Source organism: Maniola hyperantus, chromosome 28, assembly GCF_902806685.2.
Source record: "Maniola hyperantus chromosome 28, iAphHyp1.2, whole genome shotgun sequence".
Classification (NCBI taxonomy): domain Eukaryota; kingdom Metazoa; phylum Arthropoda; class Insecta; order Lepidoptera; family Nymphalidae; genus Maniola; species Maniola hyperantus.
This window is the reverse complement of record NC_048563.1, coordinates 1,991,526-2,011,773: the sequence shown is the minus strand read 5'-3', so window position 1 is coordinate 2,011,773 and position 20,248 is coordinate 1,991,526. Positions and strand designations below refer to the sequence as shown.

General features: G+C 37.1%; 1 protein-coding gene and 1 long non-coding RNA gene across 2 annotated transcripts in view; one reads left to right on the top strand and one right to left on the bottom strand.

Annotated features, from left to right (window-relative positions):
- Mgat2 (alpha-1,6-mannosyl-glycoprotein 2-beta-N-acetylglucosaminyltransferase) overlaps window positions 1-20,012 on the bottom strand; it is a 55,409-nt gene extending 35,397 nt beyond the window's left edge. The window contains exon 1 of the mRNA XM_034983117.2: window positions 19,554-20,012. The gene's annotated coding sequence lies outside the window, so the exon portion shown is untranslated. The remainder of the gene's footprint in view (window positions 1-19,553) is intronic.
- LOC138404461 (uncharacterized) lies at window positions 14,919-17,005 on the top strand. Its single transcript, XR_011238389.1, has 3 exons — window positions 14,919-15,158; window positions 15,689-15,880; window positions 16,429-17,005. It is a non-coding gene; the product is annotated as an uncharacterized lncRNA (long non-coding RNA).
- Window positions 20,013-20,248: the final 236 nt, after the last annotated feature.

Sequence of the window (20,248 nt, the reverse complement as noted above, 5' to 3'; positions counted from 1 at the left end):
ATTTTTGGTAACTATCCACCTTTTTTAAAAAAAAATTACTTATAGTCTGCGATCGCAATCGGGGTATGAGGTCTTTCTGTCAAGAAACCTACAGGGTACTTCCCGTTGACCTAGAATCATGAAATTTGGCAGGTAGGTAGATCTTATAGCTGACATTTGGGGAAAAATCTGAAAACCGTGAATTTAGGCTTAGATCACACAAAAAAAATTAAATTGTGGTCATGAACTAATAATTAGTATTTTCAACTTTCGAAGTGAGTGACTATATCAAGTGGGGTATCATATGAAAGGTCTTCACCTGTACATTCTAAATCAGGTTTTTATTTATTTTTATGCATCATAGTTTTTGAATTATCGTGCAAAATGTCGAAAAAATACGACTGTAGTACGGAACACTCATTGCGCGAGCCTGACTCGCACTTGGCCGGTTTTTATACTCTAAAATATATTTTAAAATACTTACCCAAATAATCTGCTAAAGGCAAGTGAAGATACGTCGACTACAATACAGGCGCTATGACAATAAGATAATATTTTGAATTCGTTTATTATACTGTTACTTAGGTACAAGTATATAATATACATACTAGCTTATACTCGCGACTTCGTCCGCGTGGATTTTAGTTTTTAAAATTCTGGGAACTCTTTGTTTCCCTTTCCAGAATAACTAACATGCGCCCCGCGAGAAAATTTTGTCTACGCATTATCTCGTGTCTCTTCATACAAATAAGACGAGTAAATGCGTAGACAAAATCTTCTCGTGGTGCACATGTTAGCCTAATGGTCTTTAAAAACCGGCAAAGTGCGAGTAAGACTCGCGCACCGAGGGGTTCCGTACTCTGGTATGTTTTTCAACATTTTGCACGGTACATCAAAAACGAAAAAATGCGTGAAAATAAATAAAAATCTGAGGATGTGCAGGTAAAGAAAGCCCTCATAAAAGAAAGGTATCATAATGATACCCTACTTGGTATATGGTGATAAATTAAAACTAACTGACTATTCATAAGCACTTGTAAAAAGTTTACATGAATAAAAAAACATTCTATTCTGTTCTATACTTATGTTACTTTGAAAATTGAAAATACATTTTAATTTTTTGGTCTAACCACAAATTCCTGGTTTTCGGATTTATGCCTTACTATCTGGCAATCGGGGTATGAGGCGGGGGGACGCTCCGCACGCCACCGCGCTCGCCTGCATCGGTTTAGCGCGGACTATAGGTATGAGCATAGAGCAGAAACAAAGAGGAGATGTTGTATTAAGATTTCCCTATGAAATATCGAGTGACATTTTGCGGGGTGAGGGGTTGTGGAACGCCGCCCACTTCTCAATTTTCCATCTGCGGGTTAGTAGCAAAACTACTCGCTTAGCGACCTAACATCGATATATTGATGTCACTACATAGTTCAGCTATCTCACACTAGATGTCAATAATCTAGAACTATTTTAATAATTACGTATAAAATTACTTACAAATGAAATGTGATACCATTCATAGCATCAGAACGTCTGTCTGAATAACTTTGACACGATAAAACACAACACTTCATCCTTTTGTTCTTAAAAACGCGAAAACACACCGATAATACGAGTCTCAATATATGTGAACCTGACGAACGCAGACAGCATACTAACTAAGGCCCCGCCCACAGTGATGACGTCAGGACCTAGTTGAAAATCACAGTGCACAGTTGCTTAGGCCAACTCCTCTTTGTTTCTGCTCTATGGGTATGAGTGACAGAGACGACGCTCTACGAAGCCGAAATCTCTTTCTATAGTTCGATGTGCAATCATATCTCCTGCCGCCGTACACTGTAGTTTTGATTTTGAACGAAAAATCACATGGATCCGTTGGACTGTTGCAAACAACAGACAGACTTTCACGATTATTAGCTGTTTTAAATACAGAAATTTTCTTTAGTTTTCAGTTGATAGGGTGGGTAGCAAAAGCAATTAAATTTCCAATAAGTACTAAATTCATTACGATAATTAATTTAACATAATGTTGTAGATATATAACGAGAACATGTTTTAGTTTACTTACTTTTACATATGTCGTTTGTATTTAACTTGAAATTGATAATTTGGGTGTTATCCATACTTTATTACTATTGAAAAATTAAAAAGAGCAACCGCCGAGTTTCTTGCTGGTTCTTCTCGATAGGAACGGCATTCCGAACCAGTGGTAAATTAAAACTACCTGACTATTCATAAGTACTTGTAAAAAGTTAACATGAATAAAAAACATTTAAATGATAAATTATTTCTCATTGCTATTTATCGATCTCCCTCTTTTAAACAAATAGACAATTTTCTAAACAGTTTTGCTACGGTTCTTCATGATCTGAGACATAAATCTCTTGTTGTAGTGGGTGACATAAATATTAATATTACTGAAACAAGTAGTGATAATCGTTCCCATGAGTATCTTAATTTTATTAGTAGTTATGGTCTCCTTCCAACTCATTTTTTCCCAACTCATGATAAAAACTGCATCGACCATATATTATTAAAAACACAATTCAAAAATACTACACTAGTTTTGGATGCATCGGTTACTGATCACTCGCCAACAATTGTGTGTCTTGATATGAAAATCCCCTGGCAATACGTCTCAAAAAATCGACACATTATTGATTATATAGGCGTCAAAAAGAGCATCGATGAATATAATTTTAACAAAATAGCTGACATGCAAGATCCGAACTGTGCTGCAAATTTATTGGTTGATACTCTGGGTAGCATTATTAAGACAAACACAAAAATTGTTCATACATCACGGAAAAAAGCAGTAATAAAGCCCTGGATTACTCCTGGACTTTTAAAATGTATTAAACATCGGGACCGTTTGCACAAAAAACATAAGACTTCACCTGATAATGAAATCTTAAAAATAACGTATTATCGATACAAAAATTTTTGTAATAATCTTTTAAAACGACTAAAGAGAGACTATGAAAAGCTAGAATTTGAAAAAACTAAGAACAATTCAAAAGGTACTTGGCAGGTTATTAAGAAAGTTGCAAATATTACTTCTACATCGTCTCCTCCAAATGAACTACTACAACTTCAAATTGATCCAAAAACTTCTCTCAATTCTGTAAACAGATATTTTGTAGATGTGGGAAATAGTTTAGCGACACAAATACTCTCAAAACCGAACTTTTCCCAAATTGACAACACGGATGATTACCTTTCCCCTGTTAACTCTTTTGGGATCTTACCAGTAGATCAAAAAGAAATAGAAACAATTATAATGAGTCTTAAATTAAATAGTGCAGTTGGATATGATGGTATTCCAACTAAGGTTTTAAAATTAAGTTGTTCTACCTTAGCTCCAATTATCACTAAAATTTGTAATATCTCTTGGTCAAAAGGTATCTTTCCGAACTGTTTCAAGAAGGCATTAGTTACACCAGTACATAAAAATGGCGATAGAAGCAGTGTCAACAATTATAGACCTATATCTATGCTTACAGCACTTTCAAAGATATTTGAGAAGGCCTTAAATAAAAGATTAATCAACTACTTAGAAAATCAAAATATCTTATCTCCAAATCAATATGGTTTCAGGAAAAATAAATCTACGGAAGATGCTGCTCTTGACCTTACTGAAAGCATTACTAGATCACTAGACCGGAGATTAAAATGCATTGGTGTATTTCTGGATTTGTCCAAAGCCTTTGACACTGTTTCTATCCCCATACTACTGGGAAATTTAGATAAAATAGGAATCAGGGGAATAGCACTGGACATTTTCAAAGACTACTTGACAAACCGTACGCAGCAAGTTAAGGTAAATGAATACCTTAGCGACGACATGCCACTTTCCTATGGTGTTCCTCAGGGAAGCATTTTGGGCCCTACGCTATTCCTTATCTACATAAACAATCTCTGTCGCCTGTCTATTCCGAACTGCAAAATTATAACTTATGCAGATGATACCGTTTTATTAATTACAGGCAATACGTGGGAAAAAGCATTCGAAAATGCCGAGATTGCCTTAAAAAAAGTATCAGTTTGGTTGGCGTCTAATTTGCTTAGCTTAAATATTAGTAAAACTAAATTCCTCACTTTTTCACCCTCAGCTACCTCTCAACCTTCCGCCGATAAATGCGTACTGAAAGCGCATACATGCAATTCTTTTGTTAAGAACTCATTTTGTTCATGCCCTGTTGTAGAATATGCTACTAATATAAAATATCTTGGGCTACTTATAGATAATACTTTGTCTTGGAAATTGCACATATCTAATTTGACATCAAAAATAAGGAAATTGATATATATATTTAAAAATCTTAGGTCGTCAGCAAATAAGTGTACTATCTTTATGGTATATTCTGCAATAGTAAAATCGCTACTCATGTATTGCATATCGGTCTGGGGAGGTAGCAATAAAACATTGCTGTTACAGCTAGAGAGAGCACAAAGAGCTATTTTAAAAGTTATGACAAACAGACCTTTTAGATTCCCAACAATAGATCTATATAGAGATTGCAAGGTTCTTACGGTTCGCCAGCTCTATTTACTACAAATTATAATACGTAAACATAATTCCCTAAATTTCGATACAAACCTAGAAAAGAGAAGAATGGATCTAATATTTAAAACGGGTAGACATAAAAGTAAACTTGCAGGGAGACAATACTATATCATTAGTAGTAGAATTTATAATGAAATTAATAAAGCCTTAAATATTTATCCCTTAAATAAAAACGAATGCAAAAAAAAAGTTAAAGAATGGTTGCTCACACGAACATATTCGGAGACTGAAAAGCTGTTGGAAATTTTAATATAATATATTATATCAAATATATATTACAATATATTATTAAAATGTACATTATTATTTACAAAATAAATATATAATACACACACCCACACCCACACCCACACCCACACCCACACCCACACACACACACACACACACACACACACACACACACACACACACACACACACACACACACACATACATACACTCACTAATAGTTATAGTTCTAATAATTATAGTAAACATGTTAAATTTTATAATATCTACCTTACATGCAGATTCCTTTTCTTTTGTATATAAAATGAGCCATCAATTTTAAGGAGAGTGCTGTCGCCTAAAACACAGGTGTATACCTAGCTTAGGGACAGTCGATTTTTCTGTATACCTACCTACTTAACAAATTGGTTTTGTTATTATGTATTTTATGTATTAGTTCTCGTAAGTAAGTATGTTTAAGTGTACCTATGTTTGATCAATAAAAAAATATATATATATACATTCTATACTAATTTTATAAATGCGAAAGTGTGTCTGTCTGTCTGTCTGCTAGCTTTTCACGGACCATCCGTTCAACGGATTTTGATGAAATTTGGTACAGAGTTAGCTTGCATCCCGGGGAAGGACATATGCTACACTTTATCCCGGAAAATCATAGAGTTCCCACGGGATTTCAAAATCCACGCGGACGAAGTCGCGTATATTAAAGGAAAAGATGTCTGACTGACTGACTGATCTATCAACGCACAGCTCAAACCACTGGACGGATTGGGTTGACATTTGGTATGCAGATAGCTATTATGACGTAGGCATCCGCTAAGAAACGATTTTTGAAAATTCAACTCCTAAGGGGGTGAAATAGGGGTTTCAAATTTGTGTAGTCCACGCGGATGAAGTCACGAGCATAAGCTAATTAGTACCTATAGACCGCGTAAGGTCAACATGGAAATCGGGGTATGAGGCGGGGAGACGCCCGTCACACCCGCACGATTGCCATGTCGATTTGTCGCGAACTACATCTACTTATTAATCTCTACATAGTATAAAAAAAAGTCGCTTCCCGCTGTCTGTATGTATGAACGAGTAGATCTTTTAAACTACGCAACTGATTTTAATGCGGTTTTCGAAGAGAGGAAATAATCCTCTCATTTGAGAGTTTCCGAGGCAAATACACCTCAATGACACCACATTAGTATCTACATTGCACCCATGCGAAGCCGGGGCGGGTCGCTAGTATAATAATATATAGTATACTAGCTTATGCTCGCGACTTCGTCCGCGTGGACTACACAAATTTCAATCCCCTATTTCGCCCCCTTAGGGGTTGAATTTTCATAAATCCTTTCTTAGCGGATGCCTACGTCATAATAGCTATCTGCATGCCAAATTTCAGCCTGATCCGTCCAGTAGCTTGAGCTGTGCGTTGATAGATCAGTCAGTCACCTTTCCTTTTATATATAGATTAGTATGTAGTGGAAATAATAGAATAGTATGTTTTAAAGCGGGGACATCTAAGCGGTTAAGACATCAGCCTCCTAATCGGGAGGTCCCGGGTTCCCGTACACATAGTACTCAGTAGTGAGCCGGCGATGGGTTGACCATGAACTGATTCAGACATATGGGGGCAAGGATGAAAATCAAGCATGCATTCATTCAATGTCACGCGGCTAAAATAAGACCATTCAAACACAAAGAGATAAGAGATCGTGATAAATGGACTTTATTTGTGTGAATGCCCTAATAATTATTATTATCACTAGCTGATGCCCGCGACTTCGTCCGCGTGGATTTTCATTTTTCAAAATCCCGCGGGAACTCTTTGATTTTCCGGGATAAAAAAAGGGTAGCCTATGTCACTCTGCAGGTCTTTATCTATACCCATGCAAAAATCACGTCAATCCGTTGCACCGTTGCGACGTGATTGTGGTTAAAGAATTTTATTCTCAAAAGAAATCAGATATACAAATTTCACTTAATGAGAAATTATAGTAACAAAACTTAAACTAATTTTATCTTTCGGCACAGCGCGAGCGTGGTGGCAAGCAACAACACGATCGTAAAAATAGCGGGTAGTATAATGTATGGCAAAGTTCATACACTTTGCCGGCAGGGCAGGACTCAGATATTTATAATAACAAAAATTTTCAGTTTCTTTTTGAAAATGTTTATCTTACTAATATTTTTAATTTCTGTACGTATTGTTAGAATTTCGGGAATAATTATTATTCTTGTCACTTGCCAGTATACAACGTCATGAAACAACAGTGTAGCCACGTCAATATACCTTATTGAACATGTCGTTATACTGTTGTCAATATACGTTTCATGACAAGACGTATATTGACAAAAGTAATTATTATTGTCCGGAAGTGGATGTCATGAAAACTACAGTGTAGGCACGTCAATATACCTTATCAAATATGTCATTATCTTTTGTCAATATACGTTGCATAAAAAGACGTATATTGACAAAGGTAATTATTACTGTTTGGAAGTGGTAACAACTTGTATTTAATACAGATGTTTTGGATAACCAGAGGCAGTCTTTTGTCAATCATAGTTGTGTTCATACGTTAATTATGGTGCGATAGTGGGGCCGATTCTCTAGTACACAATCTCTAAACTAAACTAAATTAACAGGTCTAAATCTAGTGCTTTCCTTTTCCGCAAGCAACATTATGAAAGGGATAGCAATAGATTTAGACGTGATATTTTAGTTTAGTTTAGAGATTGTGTACAAAGGAATTAGCCACAGTGTTTAAGTTATGAAGTTGTTATATTGTGATTGTGTGATTATATGATTATGAGATGAGATGAGAAGTAAAAGCATACAAAGAATAAAATATGAGTTTAATGTGATTCTCGAGTATTATTGCAAGGAAATATCCCCTGAGCTTTCAGTATTTTATTAAACATTTGTGCTCCTTCAAAAGTTATATTCTTTTTACCGTTATTAGTGCGTGAACCTTTTAGAGAGATGTTATCAACGTTACGTACAAGTCGGCCTCCCAGTTCCCTTTTAGTTATGTCTAGCTTAGTAGTAGTAGTAGTAGTAGTAGTATTGTTTAGTTAGTCTGTCTTTGATATAATTTTTTTAATTAATATGCATGTATGTATAATAGCTTCGTATTCGTGCCTTTTGGTGTGGAGACCTTGGGGCCGTGGGGCCCGGGGGCTCGAGCTCTTTTTGAAGAAATTGCGAAAAGAGTTATCGAGTCAACCGGGGACCCGAGAGCTGGCAGCTACCTTGGTCAAAGAATTAGTTTGGCCATCCAAAGGGGTAATGCTGCCAGCATCTTGGGTACAATGCCTCGCTGCGGTGGTCTCGATGAGGTTTTAGATTTAATTTAATTTATTTTAGTTTTAATTTAATGTTGTTTTTTTTAGATTTAAGTTTATTAATAGTTTATCAAGTTTTTGTTTACTAAACCTGTATCATGTATGCATGTATTATAGTAATACATTTGTAGGATATTCATTAAATTAGTTTCCGCATAAATAATTTTTGTAGGGGTAAGGAAGTCATAATTATAAAGAATTTTTATTATTTTATTTTGGATCATTTGTAGACAATTTAAATTAGTTTTAGCCGCACTGCCCCAAATTTCTATCAAATAATCAGATTGAAGGACAAACCAACAAACAAACACACTTTCGCATTTACAATACGGGTACTGATTAATGCAAAGTATAGTAGTTACGCGACAGGTCAGGATGGCAATCGGAGTGAGGGCGCGCCGCACACGCGCACAGCTCCCAGGTTAACCCGGTGAGGGCGAGTGCGGGTGACGTGCGAGTGTGCGGGGCGTCCCCCCGCCTCCTACCCTGATTGCCATCTCAACCTGTCGCGTACTATACGTACGCTTGTGTACTGTATACTAATTTGATTCGTCAAAAAAAACCGGCCAAGTGCGAGTCAGGCTCGCGCAATGAGGGTTCCGTACTACACTCGTATTTTTTCGACATTTGGGACGATAATTCAAAAACTATGATGCATAAAAATAAACAAAAATCTGTTTTAGAATGTACAGGTGAAGACCTTTCATATGATACCCCACTTGATATAGTTATCTTACTTCGAAAGTTGAAAATACTAATTTTTAGTTCATGACAACAATTTAATTTTTTTGTGTGATCTAACCCTAAATTCACGGTTTTCAGATTTTTCCCCAACTGTCAGCTATTAGACCTACCTGCCTGCCAAATTTTATGATTCTAGGTCAACGGGAAGTACCCTGTAGGTTTCTTGACAGACAGACGGACAGACAGACAACAAAAGTGATCCTATAAGGGTTTTTTCTTATGAGGTACGGAACCCTAAAAAGTCGAAAAAAAAACGGGCCGAATTGAGAACCACCTTCTTTTTGGAAGTCGGTTAAAAATACGAACGTACGTTTGTATGACGGCCACTTCGAATCGTATTTTCACGAATCACGAAAAACGAATTTAATACGAATGAGCAAACGCCCTTAGGGCACTCATCCGTATTCGGTTCGTATCCGTCATACAGATACGTACTCGTTTCGTATTTTTACGGAATCCGTGACTTCACGGATTTGTGCACAAACGCCCTTAAACTGAAAATACGCGTTTTTCATGCTAATCGAAATTTTACTCTGCATGCCGAATTTCAGCCCGATCCGTCCAGAAGTATATAATCAGTCAGTGGCGTTGATAGATCAGTCAGCCAGCAGTCAGTCAGTCACCTTTTTCTTTTATATATTTAGACTAGCTGATGTCCGCGACATCTTCCGCGTGGATTAAGGTTCTTAGATTCCCGTGGGAAGTCTAAGATTTTCCGGGATAAAAAGTAGCTCATGTCACTCTCCAGGTCTTTAACTATACTATAAGCGCCGTGATAGCCTAGTTGTTAAGACCAGAGTTGTTGCGGATGCCAATATGTATTTCGACATCCGCAGATGCGGATGCGGATTATTAGAAGTTCTATACTTATTCCATCTACTATAAGGTTATAGTATGCGACAGGTCGAGATGGCAATCGCGGTATGAGGGGGGGCACATGGCACACCTGCACGTCACCCGCGCTATCCCGCACTGGGTAAGCGCGGGGGCTGAGCGGGGCGTCCCCACCCCAATTGCCATCTCGATCTGTCGCGTACTATAGGTACATTACGCAGCCTGAGCCTTGCGTAAAAGCGTGAGGCCTTTAGAATGACATTTCAGGTTTGTTGAGCGTTGTCTCTGTCACTCATACCCATAATATGACACTTTGTTGGTCTCGACCATAGAGCAGAAACAAAGAGGAGTTGGCCTAAGCAACTGTGCACTGTGATTTTCAACTAGGTCCTGACGTCATCACTGTGGGCGGGGCCTTAGTTAGTATGCTGTCTGCGTTCGTCAGGTTCACATATATTGAGACTCGTATTATCGGTGTGTTTTCGCGTTTTTAAGAACAAAAGGATGAAGTGTTGTGTTTTATCGTGTCAAAGTTATTCAGACAGACGTTCTGATGCTATGAATGGTATCACATTTCATTTGTAAGTAATTTTATACATAATTTCTACACTTATTGACATCTAGTGTGAGATAGCTGAACTATGTAGTGACATCAATATATCGATGTTAGGTCGCTAAGCGAGTAGTTTTGCTACTAACCCGCAGATGGAAAATTGAGAAGTGGGCGGCGTTCCACAACCCCTCACCCCGCAAAATGTCACTCGATATTTCATAGGGAAATCTTAATACAACATCTCCTCTTTGTTTCTGCTCTATGGTCTCGACGACCGAGACAATGCTCTACAAATCTGCTATCTCCTTCTAAAGATCGATGTTGTGCTGCTGTATCTGGCGGCCACAGGATTTGATAAGGAAGTGTGAAGTGGAGACAAACACAATAGATCGGAGACGGTCGCAGTGACTCAGGGATAGTAAGGACCTGTATAGCCCCAAAGAAGAAAGAAGAAGAAGAAAGATCGATGTTCATCACTTTTGGACGCGTACTGTAGGTAGATATATGCTATTAAAATCGATAAATCGTCATTTATATGTAGATGCAAATTATGAATTTAACCTTGGGGCTTGAACGTAATCATAAATTATACGTACCTACTCGGTAATTTGTAATTGTGTATTCAGCTGCTAAATGGGTTGTCTGAATTTACTTAGTCGAAAAACAATTTACCTACATGCTATAATTGACTAGCTATTATGACGTAGGCATCCGCTAAGAGGAGTTTTTGAAAATTCAACCCTTAATGGGGTGAAATCAATCAATCAGCCTGTTTGCGTCCACTGCTGGACATAGGCCTACCCTAGAGCGCGCCAGCACACACGATCCTCCGCCTTCCTCATCCACTCACTTCCCGCTACCTTCTTAAGGTCGTCAGTCCAGCGGGTTGGAGGTCGTCCCACACTGCGCTTGCTGATACGCGGTCTCCACTCCAGAACACGTCTGCCCCAGCGGCCATCGGTTCTGCGGCAGACGTGGCCTGCCCACTGCCACTTCAGCTGGCTAATTCGTTGAGCTATGTCAGTCACTTGGGTTCTCCGACGGGGTGAAATAGGGGTTTGAAATTTGTAAAGTCCACGCGGACGATGTCGCGGGCATCAGCTAGTCAATTATATGCACCTCTGGGCCTCTGATCTCCTCAGCAAATAACATTGCGTAAGTAGGTATTGGTTATATCTTGCAAGTGAAAGCTATGGGTGGGCACATCTTATGTCGTAATGGCTAAATTATAGTTTATCTACTTAATTTTACCTACTCATCATCGTCATTATTAACTGACTAAACCAAAAACCTTGCTCCTACATTTTTTTTAATAATTAGGTTTCCGTACCTCAAAAGGAAAAACGGAACCCTGAGGATCACTTTGTTGTCTGTCAGTCGGTCTGTCAAGAAACCTACAGGGTATTTCCCGTTGACCTAGAACCATGAAATTTGACAGGTAGGTAGTCCTCATAGCAGACATTAGGGAAAAAATCTAAAAAATTTGTGGTTACATCACACAAAAAAATTGTGGTCGTGAACTAATAATTAGTATTTTCAATTTTCGAAGTAAGATAACTATATCAAGTGGGGTATCATATGAAAGGTCTTCACCTGCGCATTCTAAAACAGATTTTTATTTATTTTTATGAAGCATAGTTTTTGATTTATCGTGAAAAATGTCGAAAAAATACGACTGCATTACGGAACCCCAGTGCGCGAGTCTGACTCGCACTTAGCTGGTGTTTTTCAGTGGAGATACGGAACCCTAAAAATTAACTTTTATAGGCTATTTTACAAGCCACTTTAGATAACTAGGTAATGGAAATGTATTCTAACGGAAAGTATCGCTTAGCAGTAACGTCATAGTCCAGTGAATATACATAGGTGGCGTCATATGACATGAATTCCAGACTAGTACACCTACCTATTCCAACTGGAATCCAGTTACAAGCATGCCTATTTATAAAATTGAAAACTAAAACCCGACTATGATCATTTTAATAAACGCTGGAATATTACAGTAAAATTAGATTTTCCGTCGCTTGGTATATTTTAATGTTAAAGTCTTGGAACAGTGCGTGTTGCCAGTGATAACATATGGATCCGAGACATGGTCGCTAACTATGGGCCTCATAAGAAAGCTCAGAGTCACTCAGCGGGCGATGGAGAGAGCTATGTGCGGAGTTTCTCTACGTGATCTAATCAGACATGAGGAGATCCGTAGGAGAAGGAGCAACCGACGTAGCTCAACGGGTTGCGAAATGTAAATGATAAACATTGAAAAATCTATTTAGATACCTAGTACCTACCTACTTTGTGATTTGCAAAATCCTTGATAATGATAACAATAATGGTTTATATAAGTAAGCAATAATTCAGCGATAAAAACAATTAAAGATTACCTATAGCTTAAGTACTTTTTAGGGTTCCGTACCTCAAAAGGAAAAAAGAAACCCTTATAGGATCACTTTGTCTGTCTGTCTGTCGTGTCTGACAAGAAAACCTATAGGGTACTTTCTGTTGACCTAGAATCATGGAATTTGGTAGGTAGGTGGGTCTTATAGCACAAGTAAATGAATAAATCCGAAAACCATGAATTTGTGGTTACATCACACAAAAAAATTAAATTGTAGTCATGAACTAATAATTAGTATTTTCAATTTTCGAAGTAAAATAACTATATCAAGTGGGGTATCATATGAAAGGTCTTTACCTGTACATTCTAAAACAGTTTTTTATTTACTTTTATGCATAACAGTTTTTGATTTATCGTGCAAAATGTCGAAAAAAATACGACTACTAGTAAGGAACACTTGGTGCGCGAGTCTGTCTCGCACTTGGCCGAGTTTTTTTTTTTAAACCGGCCAAGTGCGAGTCAGGCTCGCGCAACGAAGGTTCCGTATTACAGTCGTATTTTTTCGACATTTTGCACGATAATTCAAAAACTATGATGCATAAAAATAAATAAAAAACTGTTTTAGAATCCACAGGTAAAGACCTTTCATATATGATACCCCACTTGATATAGTTATTTTACTTCGAAAATTGAAAATACTAATTATTAGTTCATGACTACAATTTAATTTTTTTTGTGTGAAGTAACCACAAATTCACGGTTTTCAGATTTTTTCCCCGAATGTTTACTATAAGATTTACCCTACTTACCAAAGGAGACTGCCCACCAATGGTATCGCTATAGATATAGGTGTACACCGAAATGGTGAAATTAGTAATTCCTGTTTTTAATTTTAAAAAACATTTAAAATGTTACGAAATAAAAAAACAGCCGTATAATTAGAAACTGACCGAAATAAAAGTAGTTGTTTTGTTCATTTTCCTGACATTAGCAAAACATGTAGTGACGCGAATCAAGGAATCGATAAGCTTAGGTCGATTATGATGACGTCTTGCTTCGACTTCCGATTATTACTTTCATGCATCAATCCTTATTACAATCGCAATAATTGTTGTGATTGGCTGAATTTTTGGTATTGTTGTTGCAACAATGCAAATGCATTATAGGCAACAGTAAGCACGCCTCAACCAATCAGAAGTAATTGAGATCGTTACATTGTAGCGGACATTAATTAACAAAATCGAAACAAAATCGAGCCCCTGTCGTTATTACAATAGCAATAGAATTATTACAATAGTTCTGATTGGTTGAATTTATGGTATAGTCCGCGACAGGTTGAGATGGCAATGGGGGTATGAGGTGAGGGGACGCCCCGCACACCCACCCGCATTCGCACGCACCGATTAAACACGGGGGGTGTTAGTGCGTTCCCTTCCCGATTGTCATTTCAACCTGTCGCGTAGGTACTATATTCATATTGCAATGCATTGTAGCAAATAGTGAGCGTCAACAAATAGGTGATTGCGATCGCGACATTGTAGCTGTAATTTCACCGTAATCGAGAGGTGATCGAATGTCAAATCTAAATGGTGAATCTTCAAAAAAAGATCGATTTTTAGATCGATTCGAATCGAAATCTGAGGAACGGATTTAAAAAAATCGAGGTTCGGAATATTTATTTCGCAAAAATAAATCTTCGATTTTTTCGATACCTATATTTTAATTAAAAATCAAATTAGTTAGTACCAGTTATGAAAAAATACCTAATAGGGTATACATATTATATTGATATTCTTCCCAACACTTCTCGGTTTCTGGGTATCTGAATTTGATCAACTATAGTCGAATTTTTAATTTTGGACGTTTTTATGAAAAATAAATAGTGCAGGGGGCAAAAAGATATCAATGGTATGAATGACCAACTAACTTGGTAAACTAGCTACGGGTAACTTTAAAACGTGTCAAACATTGTGAGTCAATAGTTCAATGGAATTAAAGGTAGTTCTATGCTGTAAATTGTTTAATAACATCAAATAATTACTCAATAAAAAAACATATTTATGTACATAAATCATATTCTAAAACCCTTTTTTAAAATAATATTATACCAATGTTACCCATAATATATATGTACTTATTTTATTTTAGTAGTTATTTACTAGTTTTATATTGCTTCTTTTTTACTCTGTTTGCGTGAACTCAATCTAAAATAAAGAAGCAAAAATCGGAACGTAGATCGATTTTCTTGTCACAAAAATAGATTCTTTGAAAATCGATATCGGATCGATATGACATCCCTAATGTCAAATAAATTGTTTCTTTTTAATTCGTTCTCTGTGGTTGTTCATCTAAAGCACAGAACACTATTACTGCTGTTTAATTTTTTGTTTAATCACTATTTAATAATTAGACAAAGTGATCTAGGAATCTACAGACGCCTAGTTAGTTGTAGACATAGATATTAGATAATACACATTATTATGTTATGGAAAATCCATCAAGTCGGTGTGGTAATTTGTTCCTTCCGGGACTCTCCACTGCGACTTTTGGATCTTGGAATTCACCTGCACCAGTAGGTAAGTAATAAATAAATAATTATTTGGTTTATAAGAGTGTTAGGGCAGAGTGAACTAAAGTGAGGAAACTCTTGGCTTGATTCTGAATCGACGATATGTCAAATAATAGGTTAAGGTTATTCTTTTCAAAAAAAGAAGAAAGAAAGAAAAGAAAGGTGACGTGAAAACGGTAAAATCATGGAAAATACTACATTAGAGCTATTTGCGTGATGTCGAAGCCTCGACGTTTTATTAGAAGTAACCAACTGTCGTGAAATGTGGTTAGAACACCTTTTGAGAACATTACGGAGAACTCTCAAGCGTACAGGTTTCCTTACGATGTTTTCCTTCACCGTTAAAGAAAGTGATATTTAATTGCTTAAAACGCACATAACTAACAGTTGAGTTGTGTCTTTGTTTGTGTTGATTGTGTGAGTCGTTGTATCTTATCATTATTCACTTAATTAACTGATTAAAAACAATTAACTGATCAAAGAAGAATTGCAAATGCTTTTGAAATTATCTAATATTGTAAATATATGATTTGACAGATTTCACATGAACATGTCATTTGCATGGAGTGTTTTGGTTCATCACAAAAAGCTCTCCGAGCCGGGCTAGCACCTGCTGCTTTATTTGGACACAGAGTGCGAGTTATGCATGTGGCATATCTCTACGTCCTCGCACAGCCTTCAGACTCTGAGGAAAGAAATATTATTCTGCGTTGGATTTCTGCACACTTGGTATGTATAATAATGAAAAGTACTACTTACCCATTAGACAGCCTATACAGATGAAGTGGCATATGCAGATATGTTACCCGCTTAAATACCTGTATTTTACCAGTCATAGTACCTATACTATTATACATTCAATCTATACTGTATGAACTATTATCTGTACATGTTGCAATGTTTAACATATAGTTATGTATTCTGTATGTGTTATTTCGATTTGTAACTAGTAATTACTTAATCATCATCATGATCAACCCATCACCGGCTCGCTACAGAGCATGGGTCTCCTTACAGAGTGAGAAGGGCCATAGTCTCCCATGCTGGCCAAGTGGATTGATTGGCATACTTCACACATCTTTCAGGACAGTATAGTGAATGCATGCAGGTTTCCTCACGATGTTTTCCTTCACCTTTAAAGAAAGTGATATTTAATTGCTTAAAACACACATAACTTACACAAGTTAGAGGTGTGTATACCTATCTTATCATCATTCAATTCACTTAATTAACTGATTAAAAGCAATTTTTAACATATAGTTATGTATTCTGTATAGGTGACGCCTCGCTGTGGCATGACGCCGCGTGCATCGCTGCGGGCTTAGGTGTTCCACGTGAGCGCGAGCCCTTCTACACGTCACGGCTAGACGCGGTGCCTATATGTGTGCTACCAATGCCAGAGCGCAGCTAGCGGATACCCATAGTATGCGACAGGTCAAGATGGCAATCGGGGTATGAGGCTGGGGACGCTCCGCACAGCCGCACGTCACCCCGATTGTCATCTTGACCTGTCGCGTTCTATAGAATGCTGCCGCATCGTTGCCGACGTAGGACGAAAGCGTCAAGCTTGTGCCACCTGAGTAGGTACGACAGTAGTGCGACAGGTGGGGTTTGAACCGGCGACCCTTCGGATTTCAGTCCACACCTTTAACTGTTGAGCTATTGAGGCTTCTATAATATAGATTTCTTTAGAAATATATTTAATAAAGCGAAATATTTCAGTAAAACGTAAGTTAGCAACGAATTAACAGTTTCGAAAATTCTAATTTCGAAGGTCGTTCTTCACCATATTTCTGCGGAATCCGGAGGTTTAGATTTTTTTTAAATGTGTAATTAAATGTAATAAAACTATCCTAAAAATTAAGCTCTATTTTATTAGTGGACAACTTATTTGGTAGCGATACTGGGTCCCATAGTCACTTGGGCAATGGCCTTTCATCATTGTAGGTGAACGGGAAGTACCCTGTAGGTTTCTTGACAGACAGACAACAAAGTGATTCTATAAGAGTTCCGTTTTACCTTTTGAGGTACGGAACCCTAAAAACCACAAATTCACAGTTTTCGGATTTTTAGCTTACTTGTGCTATAAGACATAGCTACCTACCTGGCTTTCATCATTCTAGGTGCCCTATAGATTGCCTTGATAGGTTTTGACAAACAATAGAATAGACAGTTGTCTAAGTGATCCTATAAGGGTTCCTTTTTTCCTCTTGATGTACGGAACCCTAAAAGGAAGTCATCAATATATTTCTAGGAACCCTAAAAGGAAGTCATCAATATATTTCTATGTTATCAAATAAATAATCAGTGTCAATAGTGTATACAAGCATAACAATAGTGTTATCAGTACCCTTATTATAAATGCGAGAGTGTTTGTTTGTTGGTTTGTTGATTTGTTGGTTTGAACCAACCAACCATTGAAACTTCCTTCGCAATGGTATCAGTAGGAACACTTATTATAAATGCGAAAGTGTGTTTGCTTGTTGGTTTGTGGGTTTGTTGGTTTGTCCTTCAATCACGTCGCAACGGTGCAACGGATTGACGTGATTTTTTGCATGCGTATAGTTTAAGACCTGGAGAGTGACATAGGCTACTTTTTATCCCGGAAAATCAAAGGGTTCCCACGGGATTTTTAAAAACCTAAATCCACGCGTACGAAGTCGCGGGCATCAGCTAGTTTATCATAAATGCACTTGACTGTTATCTATTTGATAAAAATGTAGGTAGCTTTGATAACACCATACAATTACATTATATTAGTCACTATTAGCGATACCTATCTGCCCGGCTTTACATGGGTAGCTTATAGGATCACTTTGTTGTCTGTCTGTCAAGAAACCTACAGGGTACTTCCCGTTGACCTAGAACCATGAAATTTGACAGGTAGGTAGACCTTATAGCAGACATTAGGGAAAAAATCTAAAAAATTTGTGGTTACATCACACAAAAAAATTGTGGTCATGAACTAATAATTAGTATTTTTAATAATCAAAGTAAGATAACTATATCAAGTGGGGTACCATATGAAAGGGCTTCACCTGTGGATTCTAAAACAGATTTTTATTTATTTTTATGAATCATAGTTTTTGATTTATCGTGCAAAATGTCGAAAAAATACAACTGTACAATGGAACCCTCGGTGCGCGAGCTTGACTCGCACTTGGCCGGTTGTTCCTAGGGATCTCTAGTTTAAAAAAAAATAGCTATGTCACTCAGGTGTAATAGTGTAGCTTTCTGTTGGTGAAAGAATTTTCAAAATCGGTTCAGTATTTCCAGAGATTACCCCCTACAAACAAACTTACAAACTTTACCTCTTTTTAGTATAGATACATCTATTAACCACTACATGTCATGTTAATAGGAAAAAGCTCACTACATTACCGGGCAGGAAATATTGTACCTTAGTTGAGACTGACAAATAGGTATGTCACATAGGTATGAGTGACAGAGACAATGCTCTACGAAACCGAAATCCCTTTCTAAAGGTCGAGTACAATCTGCCGGCTACTGTACCTCCTCCTCCTGTGAGATCCTGAGGGTCTCCTGTCAGAGTGAGAAGGGTTTTTAGTTTTCGACTATAAAGTCGATATAAGTTTCGACTATAGGTAAATAGGAATGCTTGTAACTGGATTCTAGTTGGAATAGGTTAGTATAGGTCATCATCATCATCATCATGATCAACCCATCACCGGCTCACTACAGAGCACGGGTCTCCTCTCAGAGTGAGAAGGGTTGTGGCCATAGACTACCGCGCTTGCCATGTGTGTGAAGTCTACCAATGCGCATTGATAGACTTCACACACCTTTGAGAACATTATGGAGAACTCTCAGGCATGCAGGTTTTCTCACGATGTTTTCCTTCACTGTTAAAGCAAGTGATATTTAATAGTATTGGACTGTCGTAATAAAATGACGAAATTTTTGTACAATGGTAGTTTATGGGGCTAGAATTGAGGGGAGAATAGGTCTCCTCTTAGAATAAGAAGGATTTGGCCATAGTTCACCACGCTAGCCAAGTGTAGATTGGCAGACTTCACACACCTTTGAGAACATTATGGTGAACTCCCAGGCATTCTTCAGAATATTTAGTTGCTTAAAACGCACATAACTTCGTAGTCAGAGGTGCGTGCTCGGAATCGGACACCCGATCTCTCGAACGGAAGGCCGTGGTTTTAACCACTAAACTATCATGGCTCTTTGTATGTAAATAGGACGTATTTATGCAAAAAAGATACAACCCACATACTTTTTATATTCATATTTAAGTCTTGAATTAAGTTCAAGCTTTAAAATTGAATATCAAAAACTAACACTGTATGGGTTGAATCCTCTTTGCGTAATATTAGTATTGAAAATAATGAATCAATAATTATTTTACTATAGGTACTAACTGTAAACTTACCTATAAGATCGAAGGTCCCGTTTTCAACACATAAAATATACAAGAAACACGTTTATTACGTAAAGAAAACACTGTCTGAATACTAATTAGATCGTTTGATCACACGCCTTGTAATAAGCACTATAATATAAATAATAACACAGCAAAATATTATAATCCTTCGTATAGTTTAAAATACTGTATCGATTTAGTTCGTTTTTATAATAATTAACACTTAATTATAATCCTTTTAAGCACTATTATTATACCAATGCGCCTTTTAAACAAAGACCTAGTAAAACGCACAGTTATCACATGATTTTAATTTAAATAAACCGATTTGTTGACTTTAAATTATTACGCACTGCAAGTATTTCGCTAGCAAGTTGCGAGTTCAATGACAAAATGCAATGCGTTTTTAATTTTTATTGCAATTTTTTCCGAAGTGCGGTTTTTTTTCGCGAATATACCGTAGGTACACAGATCAGATACCGTAAATAACTGTGTTGCCATAAGCACATATTATTCATGTAGCTATATGTGATATCTATAGGGGCGCCACTTATTTAGTTTAATTCTTTTCGGTCGATCTATGCCATCTAAGCATTCTCGGTAAACTGACAGACAGGATTTTTTTGGGATTGGCTTGTGTATGTATAGGTACTTAAATAAGTTTTTGTGAGTCGGTCTATTTAATACCTATCTCAAGAACCCAG